Source organism: Nansenia antarctica, assembly GCF_963989245.1.
Source record: "Nansenia antarctica genome assembly, chromosome: 11".
Taxonomy (NCBI): Eukaryota; Metazoa; Chordata; class Actinopteri; order Argentiniformes; family Microstomatidae; genus Nansenia; species Nansenia antarctica.
In genome coordinates, this window is record NC_137681.1 from 27,561,023 (window position 1) to 27,573,437 (window position 12,415).

A 12,415-nucleotide genomic window follows, 5' to 3' on the forward strand; every position below is an offset into this window, starting at 1 on the left:
ATCTTCTCCTTCTTCTTCTAAATCTTCAAAATCTTCTTTTTCTTCTCCCTCTAAATCTTCAAAATCTTCTTTTACTTCTTCTTCAAAATCTTCTTCTTCTTTTAAATCTTCTTCCTCTCCTTGTCTCTGAGAGGGTGTGTAGATGAAACAAGCGCTTTGCTATTACAATCCTCTCCTCCTCTCCCCTCTAGTCCCACCCTAGTCCCCCCCCCCCCTTCCCTGGGCATTCTTCCAGACCCCTCCCCCCACCCATCCACCTCCCCCCAGTACACGTAGTCCATAGTCCTCCACAGCTAATTAATCAGTGAGACCCATCCCTCAAACAGACATTCAACATCTTACAACGTGACTTACACGCTCCAGGAGAGGCTGCAGCAGAGGCCCAGCTGTGGGGAGCGGAAGGTCAGCGGTGTGTCAGAGCAGCAGGAGGAGAGGTGGAGGAGGAGGAGAGGAGGAGAGGAGGAGAGGAGGAGCGCTGACAGGAGACGCACCGGGAGAACAGGCTGGATACTGACAGCTCTCTTTGAAATGCAGAGTGTCAGAGAAGGCTAGGTTTGGTAGGATCTGAGGAGAGTGTTAAACTGAACTATCTGTATGCTGACTGCAGGAGAGAGACAGCTTCACCCAAACACGGCTTGATAAATTGAGTCTGTCTCTTAAGTGAAGGAGGCTCTGGAAGGTGGAAGGGAAGGGGGAAGGGGGGGGGGGGGGTTGTGGTTTTGTGGTTTTGGAAGAGATTCAAAGATTCAAGATGGCCACTTTGAGGCAGGTAGCGTGTGTGAGGAGCGGCAGGGCAGGCACAGACACAGACACAGACACAGACACAGACACACACACACACACACACACACACACACACACACACACACACACACACACACACACACAGACGTGGTCTGCCATCACAGTCTGCATGTATGATGGAGTGTGATACTACAGTTTGGTGATCTGTTATCATAATGGACTGACTGTTTGTGATGTCAGGGGAGGGGGGGCAGGGGAGGGGAGGGGAGGGGGGGGGGGGCAGGGGAGGGGGCAGGGCAGGGGAGGGGGCAGGGGAGGGGGCAGGGGAGGGGGGGGCAGGGGAGGCGGGGGGGCAGGGCAGGGGAGGGGAGGGAGCAGGGCAGGGAAGGGGGGGGGCAGGGCAGGGGAGGGGGCAGGGCAGGGGAGGGGGCACAGGGATGGAAGCACATAACCATAGCTAATAGCCTCTCCAATGATTTGCTGTGTGTGTATGTGTATGCATATTATGTGTGTGTGTGTGTGTGTGTGTGTGTGTGTGCGTGTGGAGATAATATTTAGATTTATTTCACACAACGGTATCAATTTCAAAGCATTTCTCATGTTTCATCCTTCTGCCATCGGAGTCGCGGTTGCTCATTTCCCCAGTGTCTGTGCGTACGTATGGGTCAGAGTGTGCGTGGAGGAGCCTGGGTCAGAGTGACCCTGGAGGAGCATGGGTCAGAGTGTGCATGGAGGAGCCTGGGTCAGAATGACCCTGGAGGAGCATGGGTCAGAGTGACCCTGGAGGAGCATGGGTCATAATGACCCTTGAGGAGCATGGGTCAGAGTGACCCTGGAGGAGCATGGGTCAGAGTGACCCTGGAGGAGCATGGGTCAGAGTGACCCTGGAGGAGCATGGATCAGAATGACCCTGGAGGAGCATGGGTCAGAGTGAGCGTGGAGGAGCATGGGTCAGAGTGACCCTTGAGGAGCATGGGTCAGAATGACCCTGGAGGAGCATTGGTCAGAATTACCCTGGAGGAGCATGGGTCAGAGTCTGCTCCTGGTCTTCCATCAGCTCTGCTGCTTGTTGTCCTGTGATGCTACATAGATTAGATTAGATTAGATTAGATGTATGTTATGTACAGTGATCGTGCATTTGATTGACGTGCAATTACTTACCCACCATTAGGGCTGCAACGATTAGTCGACTAGTCACGACTAATCGATTACGGAAATTCGTCGACGTGCAATTGTGTTGTCGACTAATCGCATAAAAATATATATACCAAAAAAGTTTTTTATTTTTTTTTATTTTTACGGGAGCCATGCAAGAATCAGCTGGGTAAGTTTTAGCTAACGTTGTTAGCCAACTGGCTAACGTTATATTGTTAGGGTCGTAATGTTTATGTTAGCTTTACTGTTGGAAAACAACGTCTCATGGACAGGGCTGTACATGCTATGAGCGTTTGTGCTATTAATTTATTTGCCCTGTGGCACGCATGTGACAGACAGAGGCGCTTGTATGTAACGTTACGTAGCAGGGGTTTTCCATGTTGAAGCCAGGAGAACGCGAGATGAAATGAAGTGAGGGGTGGTCGCTATTAAAATACCAGGTAGTCATGGTGGATGATCATGAATGATGCTTGATAAGTGAATGCTATTTCAATTATGTTGAGTCCACCAGCGAGCTGTCTGTAAGATAAACAGCGCCAAGCGTAGCCTACTAACGTGAGCTGTCTGTAGTCTAGCCAGCAATGCTAGCTAGCCAATCAACTAGCTCTGTGAGCAGCTGTAGCTTGGCGTAACGTTAGGTTAGATAGCTAGTTAAGCCGGATTTATGCTTCTGCGTCGCCATTTACGCGCAGCGAAAAGCCACACGACTAATCGCGACTAATCGAAAAAATAATCGACAGATTAGTCGACTACCAAAATAATCGTTAGTTGCAGCCCTACCCACCATTGCAATTCCCAGTGCAATTCCTCCCACAACTCCACAGTGACCGAGGTTCTACAGGACTTCTACAAGATGTGGTGTTAGTCACGCAGCCTCTTTCTTCGCATACTACCTGCCTCTAGACACCACCACATAATCACCAGTACACGTTGTAGCTACCACAGTCATTATAGACAGTTAGAATCCTCCTATTCATAATCCTCTCTAACGACCTCCCATGCTGAATGAAGCCTCCTAGACAACCTCGTGTCTCCAGCCGCCCTGCGACAGCCTGAATGAGAAGCTCGGGTCTCCCGGCGACGGGGCTGGTAGCTGCAGTACTGCGCTCCGCTGCGCCTGGTAATGGTGATGGTGTACAGCGTGCGCTGGGCTTTATGTTCCACATCAAAGGCAGTAACCTAGCCTCCTGCCAGTCTCGCTGCACAGCGTCTCCCAGATAGAAGACCTAATGTCTGCCCCCCCCCTCCGCCTCCCTCTCATAACCACCCTCCGCTCACACTGAGCTTTAGATACCGACCCCAAATGTCTTGCACACATATGCACGCACACACACACATGCATGCGACACACACACACTCGCGCATGCCGCACACACACATGCACGCAACACACACACACGCGCGCATGCCACACACACGCGCGTGCATGCCGCACACACACACACACACAACACACGCACGCACCCACACACACACCACACACACATCACACACCACGCACGCACGCACACAGACACACACATACCACGCACGCACGCACGCACACATACCACACATCACACACCACACACACACGCACGCACACACACACACACACACACACACACACACACACACTTATCCTCTGCATGGCTTGGCGTGGCGTGCCGTCGGCAACACCGAACTGAGCCTAATTCATTCTCTTTGTTGTCGTGTTCCTGAGCTGCAGAACTCATGTTCTCGTCATCCTCACCGCTGGGGGAGATTTACATTTCAAACCTCTTTTTTTCTGATCTATTTTTCCCCCCTCAAAGGAGAGCGGCTTTGATGTCGCTCAAATCTCATTACGGCGGGGCTCGGCGGAGGCCCCCCCCCCCGACTCGCCGCCCGTCCGTCCCCGCCGCGGAGAGAACCAGACGAGGAGGGGGGGAGACTCTATCTCACACACATCTCCTCCTCTCCCCCCCCGCGGAGATGCTAGCCCAGACCCGCCCGCCTGAGAGGAAGAACCTCTGAGAGGAAGAAGAGGCTCAGCGGCGCCCGTCCTTCGCCGTTCGGAGGCGGACCTCTTTTAGCTGTGATTAGCCACACGCAGCGTGGCGGCTGGGGTTAGTTACGTCACGGCTAAGAGGCGCACCCCCCCCCAGGGAGAAGACAGACGCTGGTGGAATACAACAAGGACATGTCATTACGCTCTCATGATGAGAGGCGGCCGAGGCGCCGGCCGTTTCCTAGGTGCTAGGAGAGTTCTGACCACGCGTTTCTGAGAGGCTCTGAGAGAGGGTCTGGAGGTGAGAGAGGGTCTGGAGGTGAGAGAGGGTCTGGAGGTGAGAGAGGGTCTGGAGGTGAGAGAGGGTCTGGGGGTGAGAGAGGGTCTGGAGGTGGTGAGAGAGGGTCTGGTGGTGAGAGAGGGTCTGGAGGTGAGAGAGGGTCTGGAGGTGGTGAGAGGGTCTGGAGGTGAGAGAGGGTCTGGTGGAGGTGAGAGAGGGTCTGGTGGTGAGAGAGGGTCTGGTGGTGAGAGAGAGGGTCTGGAGGTGGTGAGAGAGGGTCTGGTGGTGAGAGAGGGTCTGGAGGTGGTGAGAGAGGGTCTGGTGGTGAGAGAGGGTCTGGAGGTGAGAGAGAGGGTCTGGAGGTGAGAGAGGGTCTGGAGGTGGTGAGAGAGGGTCTGGTGGAGGTGAGAGAGGGTCTGGTGGTGAGAGAGGGTCTGGTGGAGGTGAGAGAGGGTCTGGAGGTGAGAGAGGGTCTGGAGGTGAGAGAGGGTCTGGAGGTGAGAGAGGGTCTGGAGGTGAGAGAGGGTCTGGGGGTGAGAGAGGGTCTGGGGGTGAGAGAGGGTCTGGTGGTGAGAGAGGGTCTGGAGGTGAGAGAGGGTCTGGGGGTGAGAGAGGGTCTGGGGGTGAGAGAGGGTCTGGTGGTGAGAGAGGGTCTGGAGGTGAGAGAGGGTCTGGAGGTGAGAGAGGGTCTGGAGGTGACAGAGGGTCTGGTGGTGAGAGAGGGTCTGGTGGTGGTGAGAGAGGGTCTGGGGGTGAGAGAGGGTCTGGAGGTGAGAGAGGGTCTGGAGGTGAGAGAGGGTCTGGTGGTGGTGAGAGAGGGTCTGGAGGTGAGAGAGGGTCTGGTGGTGAGAGAGGGTCTGGAGGTGAGAGAGGGTCTGGTGGGGAGAGAGGGTCTGGAGGTGAGAGAGGGTCTGGAGGTGAGAGAGGGTCTGGAGGTGAGAGAGGGTCTGGAGGTGAGAGAGGGTCTGGAGGTGAGAGAGGGTCTGGAGGTGAGAGAGGGTCTGGAGGTGAGAGAGGGTCTGGAGGTGAGAGAGGGTCTGGAGGTGAGAGAGGGTCTGGTGGTGAGAGAGGGTCTGGTGGTGAGAGAGGGTCTGGTGGAGGTGAGAGAGAGTCTGGAGGTGAGAGAGGGTCTGGAGGTGGTGAGAGAGGGTCTGGTGGAGGTGAGAGAGGGTCTGGTGGTGAGAGAGGGTCTGGAGGTGAGAGAGGGTCTGGAGGTGGTGAGAGAGGGTCTGGTGGTGAGAGAGGGTCTGGAGGTGGTGAGAGAGGGTCTGGTGGTGAGAGAGGGTCTGGTGGTGAGAGAGGGTCTTGAGGTGGTGGGAGAGGGTCTGGAGGTGAGAGAGGGTCTGGAGGTGAGAGAGGGTCTGGAGGTGAGAGAGGGTCTGGAGGTGGTGAGAGAGGGTCTGGTGGTGGTGAGAGAGGGTCTGGAGGTGGTGAGAGAGGGTCTGGTGGTGAGAGAGAGGGTCTGGAGGTGGTGAGAGAGGGTCTGGTGGAGGTGAGAGAGGGTCTGGTGGTGAGAGAGGGTCTGGAGGTGGTGAGAGAGGGTCTGGTGGTGAGAGAGGGTCTGGAGGTGAGAGAGGGTCTGGAGGTGAGAGAGGGTCTGGTGGTGGTGAGAGAGGGTCTGGAGGTGGTGAGAGAGGGTCTGGAGGTGAGAGAGGGTCTGGTGGTGAGAGAGGGTCTGGAGGTGGTGAGAGAGGGTCTGGTGGTAAGAGAGGGTCTGGAGGTGGTGAGAGAGGGTCTGGAGGTGGTGAGAGAGGGTCTGGTGGAGGTGAGAGAGGGTCTGGAGGTGAGAGAGGGTCTGGAGGTGAGAGAGGGTCTGGAGGTGGTGAGAGAGGGTCTGGTGGAGGTGAGAGAGGGTCTGGTGGAGGTGAGAGAGGGTCTGGGGGTGAGAGAGGGTCTGGTGGTGAGAGAGGGTCTGGAGGTGGTGAGAGAGGGTCTGGTGGTGAGAGAGGGTCTGGAGGTGGTGAGAGAGGGTCTGGTGGTGAGAGAGGGTCTGGAGGTGGTGAGAGAGGGTCTGGAGGTGGTGAGAGAGGGTCTGGTGGTGGTGAGAGAGGGTCTGGTGGTGAGAGAGGGTCTGGAGGTGGTGAGAGAGGGTCTGGAGGTGAGAGAGGGTCTGGAGGTGAGAGAGGGTCTGGAGGTGGTGAGAGAGGGTCTGGTGGTGAGAGAGGGTCTGGAGGTGAGAGAGAGGGTCTGGAGGTGAGAGAGGGTCTGGAGGTGAGAGAGGGTCTGGAGGTGAGAGAGGGTCTGGTGGAGCTGAGAGAGGGTCTGGTGGTGGTGAGAGAGGGTCTGGTGGTGAAAGAGGGTCTGGAGGTGGTGAGAGAGGGTCTGGTGGAGGTGAGAGAGGGTCTGGTGGTGAGAGAGGGTCTGGAGGTGGTGAGAGAGGGTCTGGAGGTGAGAGAGGGTCTGGAGGTGAGAGAGGGTCTGGTGGTGAGAGAGGGTCTGGAGGTGAGAGAGGGTCTGGTGGTGAGAGAGAGGGTCTGGAGGTGGTGAGAGAGGGTCTGGTGGTGAGAGAGGGTCTGGAGGTGAGAGAGAGGGTCTGGAGGTGAGAGAGGGTCTGGAGGTGGTGAGAGAGGGTCTGGTGGTGAGAGAGGGTCTGGAGGTGGTGAGAGAGGGTCTGGAGGTGGTGAGAGAGGGTCTGGTGGTGAGAGAGGGTCTGGTGGTGAGAGAGGGTCTGGAGGTGGTGAGAGAGGGTCTGGAGGTGGTGAGAGAGGGTCTGGAGGTGAGAGAGGGTCTGGGGGTGAGAGAGGGTCTGATGGTGAGAGAGGGTCTGGAGGTGAGAGAGGGTCTGGAGGTGAGAGAGGGTCTGGAGGTGGTGAGAGAGGGTCTGGAGGTGGTGAGAGAGGGTCTGGAGGTGAGAGAGGGTCTGGAGGTGAGAGAGGGTCTGGGGGTGAGAGAGGGTCTGGAGGTGAGAGAGGGTCTGGAGGTGAGAGAGGGTCTGGAGGTGAGAGAGGGTCTGGAGGTGAGAGAGGGTCTGGAGGTGAGAGAGGGTCTGGAGGTGAGAGAGGGTCTGGAGGTGAGAGAGGGTCTGGAGGTGAGAGAGGGTCTGGGGGTGAGAGAGGGTCTGGGGGTGAGAGAGGGTCTGGTGGTGAGAGAGGGTCTGGAGGTGAGAGAGGGTCTGGGGGTGAGAGAGGGTCTGGGGGTGAGAGAGGGTCTGGTGGTGAGAGAGGGTCTGGAGGTGAGAGAGGGTCTGGAGGTGGTGAGAGAGGGTCTGGAGGTGGTGAGAGAGGGTCTGGAGGTGGTGAGAGAGGGTCTGGAGGTGAGAGAGGGTCTGGAGGTGAGAGAGGGTCTGGAGGTGGGAGAGGGTCTGGAGGTGAGAGAGGGTCTGGTGGTGAGAGAGGGTCTGGAGGTGAGAGAGGGTCTGGAGGTGAGAGAGAGGGTCTGGGGGTGAGAGAGGGTCTGGAGGTGAGAGAGGGTCTGGAGGTGAGAGAGGGTCTGGAGGTGGTGAGAGAGGGTCTGGTGGTGAGAGAGGGTCTGGAGGTGAGAGAGGGTCTGGTGGTGAGAGAGGGTCTGGAGGTGAGAGAGGGTCTGGAGGTGAGAGAGAGGGTCTGGTGGTGAGAGAGGGTCTGGAGGTGAGAGAGAGGGTCTGGTGGTGAGAGAGGGTCTGGAGGTGAGAGAGGGTCTGGGGGTGAGAGAGGGTCTGGAGGTGAGAGAGGGTCTGGAGGTGGTGAGAGAGGGTCTGGGGGTGAGAGAGGGTCTGGAGGTGAGAGAGGGTCTGGAGGTGGTGAGAGAGGGTCTGGGGGTGAGAGAGGGTCTGGAGGTGGTGAGAGAGGGTCTGGAGGTGAGAGAGGGTCTGGTGGTGAGAGAGGGTCTGAGGTGAGAGAGGGTCTGGAGGTGAGAGAGGGTCTGGAGGTGAGAGAGGGTCTGGAGGTGAGAGAGGGTCTGGAGGTGAGAGAGGGTCTGGAGGTGAGAGAGGGTCTGGAGGTGAGAGAGGGTCTGGGGGTGAGAGAGGGTCTGGAGGTGGTGAGAGAGGGTCTGGTGGTGAGAGAGGGTCTGGAGGTGAGAGAGGGTCTGGAGGTGGTGAGAGGGTCTGGAGGTGAGAGAGGGTCTGGTGGAGGTGAGAGAGGGTCTGGTGGTGAGAGAGGGTCTGGTGGAGGTGAGAGAGGGTCTGGAGGTGAGAGAGGGTCTGGAGGTGAGAGAGGGTCTGGAGGTGAGAGAGGGTCTGGAGGTGAGAGAGGGTCTGGAGGTGAGAGAGGGTCTGGGGGTGAGAGAGGGTCTGGGGGTGAGAGAGGGTCTGGTGGTGAGAGAGGGTCTGGAGGTGAGAGAGGGTCTGGGGGTGAGAGAGGGTCTGGGGGTGAGAGAGGGTCTGGTGGTGAGAGAGGGTCTGGAGGTGAGAGAGGGTCTGGAGGTGAGAGAGGGTCTGGAGGTGACAGAGGGTCTGGTGGTGAGAGAGGGTCTGGTGGTGGTGAGAGAGGGTCTGGGGGTGAGAGAGGGTCTGGAGGTGAGAGAGGGTCTGGAGGTGAGAGAGGGTCTGGTGGTGGTGAGAGAGGGTCTGGAGGTGAGAGAGGGTCTGGTGGTGAGAGAGGGTCTGGAGGTGAGAGAGGGTCTGGTGGGGAGAGAGGGTCTGGAGGTGAGAGAGGGTCTGGAGGTGAGAGAGGGTCTGGAGGTGAGAGAGGGTCTGGAGGTGAGAGAGGGTCTGGAGGTGAGAGAGGGTCTGGAGGTGAGAGAGGGTCTGGAGGTGAGAGAGGGTCTGGAGGTGAGAGAGGGTCTGGAGGTGAGAGAGGGTCTGGAGGTGAGAGAGGGTCTGGTGGTGAGAGAGGGTCTGGTGGTGTGAGAGGGTCTGGTGGTGAGAGAGGGTCTGGTGGAGGTGAGAGAGAGTCTGGAGGTGAGAGAGGGTCTGGAGGTGGTGAGAGAGGGTCTGGTGGAGGTGAGAGAGGGTCTGGTGGTGAGAGAGGGTCTGGAGGTGAGAGAGGGTCTGGAGGTGGTGAGAGAGGGTCTGGTGGTGAGAGAGGGTCTGGAGGTGGTGAGAGAGGGTCTGGTGGTGAGAGAGGGTCTGGTGGTGAGAGAGGGTCTTGAGGTGGTGGGAGAGGGTCTGGAGGTGAGAGAGGGTCTGGAGGTGAGAGAGGGTCTGGAGGTGAGAGAGGGTCTGGAGGTGGTGAGAGAGGGTCTGGTGGTGGTGAGAGAGGGTCTGGAGGTGGTGAGAGAGGGTCTGGTGGTGAGAGAGAGGGTCTGGAGGTGGTGAGAGAGGGTCTGGTGGAGGTGAGAGAGGGTCTGGTGGTGAGAGAGGGTCTGGAGGTGGTGAGAGAGGGTCTGGTGGTGAGAGAGGGTCTGGAGGTGAGAGAGGGTCTGGAGGTGAGAGAGGGTCTGGTGGTGGTGAGAGAGGGTCTGGAGGTGGTGAGAGAGGGTCTGGAGGTGAGAGAGGGTCTGGTGGTGAGAGAGGGTCTGGAGGTGGTGAGAGAGGGTCTGGTGGTAAGAGAGGGTCTGGAGGTGGTGAGAGAGGGTCTGGAGGTGGTGAGAGAGGGTCTGGTGGAGGTGAGAGAGGGTCTGGAGGTGAGAGAGGGTCTGGAGGTGAGAGAGGGTCTGGAGGTGGTGAGAGAGGGTCTGGTGGAGGTGAGAGAGGGTCTGGTGGAGGTGAGAGAGGGTCTGGGGGTGAGAGAGGGTCTGGTGGTGAGAGAGGGTCTGGAGGTGGTGAGAGAGGGTCTGGTGGTGAGAGAGGGTCTGGAGGTGGTGAGAGAGGGTCTGGTGGTGAGAGAGGGTCTGGAGGTGGTGAGAGAGGGTCTGGAGGTGGTGAGAGAGGGTCTGGTGGTGGTGAGAGAGGGTCTGGTGGTGAGAGAGGGTCTGGAGGTGGTGAGAGAGGGTCTGGAGGTGAGAGAGGGTCTGGAGGTGAGAGAGGGTCTGGAGGTGGTGAGAGAGGGTCTGGTGGTGAGAGAGGGTCTGGAGGTGAGAGAGAGGGTCTGGAGGTGAGAGAGGGTCTGGAGGTGAGAGAGGGTCTGGAGGTGAGAGAGGGTCTGGTGGAGCTGAGAGAGGGTCTGGTGGTGGTGAGAGAGGGTCTGGTGGTGAAAGAGGGTCTGGAGGTGGTGAGAGAGGGTCTGGTGGAGGTGAGAGAGGGTCTGGTGGTGAGAGAGGGTCTGGAGGTGGTGAGAGAGGGTCTGGAGGTGAGAGAGGGTCTGGAGGTGAGAGAGGGTCTGGTGGTGAGAGAGGGTCTGGAGGTGAGAGAGGGTCTGGTGGTGAGAGAGAGGGTCTGGAGGTGGTGAGAGAGGGTCTGGTGGTGAGAGAGGGTCTGGAGGTGAGAGAGAGGGTCTGGAGGTGAGAGAGGGTCTGGAGGTGGTGAGAGAGGGTCTGGTGGTGAGAGAGGGTCTGGAGGTGGTGAGAGAGGGTCTGGAGGTGGTGAGAGAGGGTCTGGTGGTGAGAGAGGGTCTGGTGGTGAGAGAGGGTCTGGAGGTGGTGAGAGAGGGTCTGGAGGTGGTGAGAGAGGGTCTGGAGGTGAGAGAGGGTCTGGGGGTGAGAGAGGGTCTGATGGTGAGAGAGGGTCTGGAGGTGAGAGAGGGTCTGGAGGTGAGAGAGGGTCTGGAGGTGGTGAGAGAGGGTCTGGAGGTGGTGAGAGAGGGTCTGGAGGTGAGAGAGGGTCTGGAGGTGAGAGAGGGTCTGGGGGTGAGAGAGGGTCTGGAGGTGAGAGAGGGTCTGGAGGTGAGAGAGGGTCTGGAGGTGAGAGAGGGTCTGGAGGTGAGAGAGGGTCTGGAGGTGAGAGAGGGTCTGGAGGTGAGAGAGGGTCTGGAGGTGAGAGAGGGTCTGGAGGTGAGAGAGGGTCTGGGGGTGAGAGAGGGTCTGGGGGTGAGAGAGGGTCTGGTGGTGAGAGAGGGTCTGGAGGTGAGAGAGGGTCTGGGGGTGAGAGAGGGTTTGGGGGTGAGAGAGGGTCTGGTGGTGAGAGAGGGTCTGGAGGTGAGAGAGGGTCTGGAGGTGGTGAGAGAGGGTCTGGAGGTGGTGAGAGAGGGTCTGGAGGTGGTGAGAGAGGGTCTGGAGGTGAGAGAGGGTCTGGAGGTGAGAGAGGGTCTGGAGGTGGGAGAGGGTCTGGAGGTGAGAGAGGGTCTGGTGGTGAGAGAGGGTCTGGAGGTGAGAGAGGGTCTGGAGGTGAGAGAGAGGGTCTGGGGGTGAGAGAGGGTCTGGAGGTGAGAGAGGGTCTGGAGGTGAGAGAGGGTCTGGAGGTGGTGAGAGAGGGTCTGGTGGTGAGAGAGGGTCTGGAGGTGAGAGAGGGTCTGGTGGTGAGAGAGGGTCTGGAGGTGAGAGAGGGTCTGGAGGTGAGAGAGAGGGTCTGGTGGTGAGAGAGGGTCTGGAGGTGAGAGAGAGGGTCTGGTGGTGAGAGAGGGTCTGGAGGTGAGAGAGGGTCTGGGGGTGAGAGAGGGTCTGGAGGTGAGAGAGGGTCTGGAGGTGGTGAGAGAGGGTCTGGGGGTGAGAGAGGGTCTGGAGGTGAGAGAGGGTCTGGAGGTGGTGAGAGAGGGTCTGGGGGTGAGAGAGGGTCTGGAGGTGGTGAGAGAGGGTCTGGAGGTGAGAGAGGGTCTGGTGGTGAGAGAGGGTCTGAGGTGAGAGAGGGTCTGGAGGTGAGAGAGGGTCTGGAGGTGAGAGAGGGTCTGGAGGTGAGAGAGGGTCTGGAGGTGAGAGAGGGTCTGGAGGTGAGAGAGGGTCTGGAGGTGAGAGAGGGTCTGGAGGTGGTGAGAGAGGGTCTGGGGGTGAGAGAGGGTCTGGAGGTGGTGAGAGAGGGTCTGGAGGTGAGAGAGGGTTTGGAGGTGAGAGAGGGTCTGGAGGTGAGAGAGAGGCTCCCTGGGGGTGAGAGAGGGTCTGGAGGTGAGAGAGGGTCTGGTGGTGGTGAGAGAGGGTCTGGAGGTGAGAGAGGGTCTGGAGGTGAGAGAGGGTCTGGTGGTGGTGAGAGAGGGTCTGGAGGTGAGAGAGGGTCTGGTGGTGAGAGAGGGTCTGGAGGTGAGAGAGGGTCTGGAGGTGAGAGAGGGTCTGGTGGTGAGAGAGGGTCTGGAGGTGAGAGAGGGTCTGGGGGTGAGAGAGGGTCTGGAGGTGAGAGAGGGTCTGGAGGTGAGAGAGGGTCTGGAGGTGGTGAGAGAGGGTCTGGAGGTGAGAGAGGGTCTGGAGGTGAGAGAGGGTCTGGAGGTGAGAGAGGGTCTGGAGGTGGTGAGAGAGGGTCTGGAGGTGAGAGAGGGTCTGGAGGTGAGAGAGGGTCTGGAGGTGAGAGAGGGTCTGGTGGTGAGAGAGGGTCTGGGGGTGAGAGAGGGTCTGGAGGTGAGAGAGGGTCTGGTGGTGAGAGAGGGTCTGGAGGTGAGAGAGGGTCT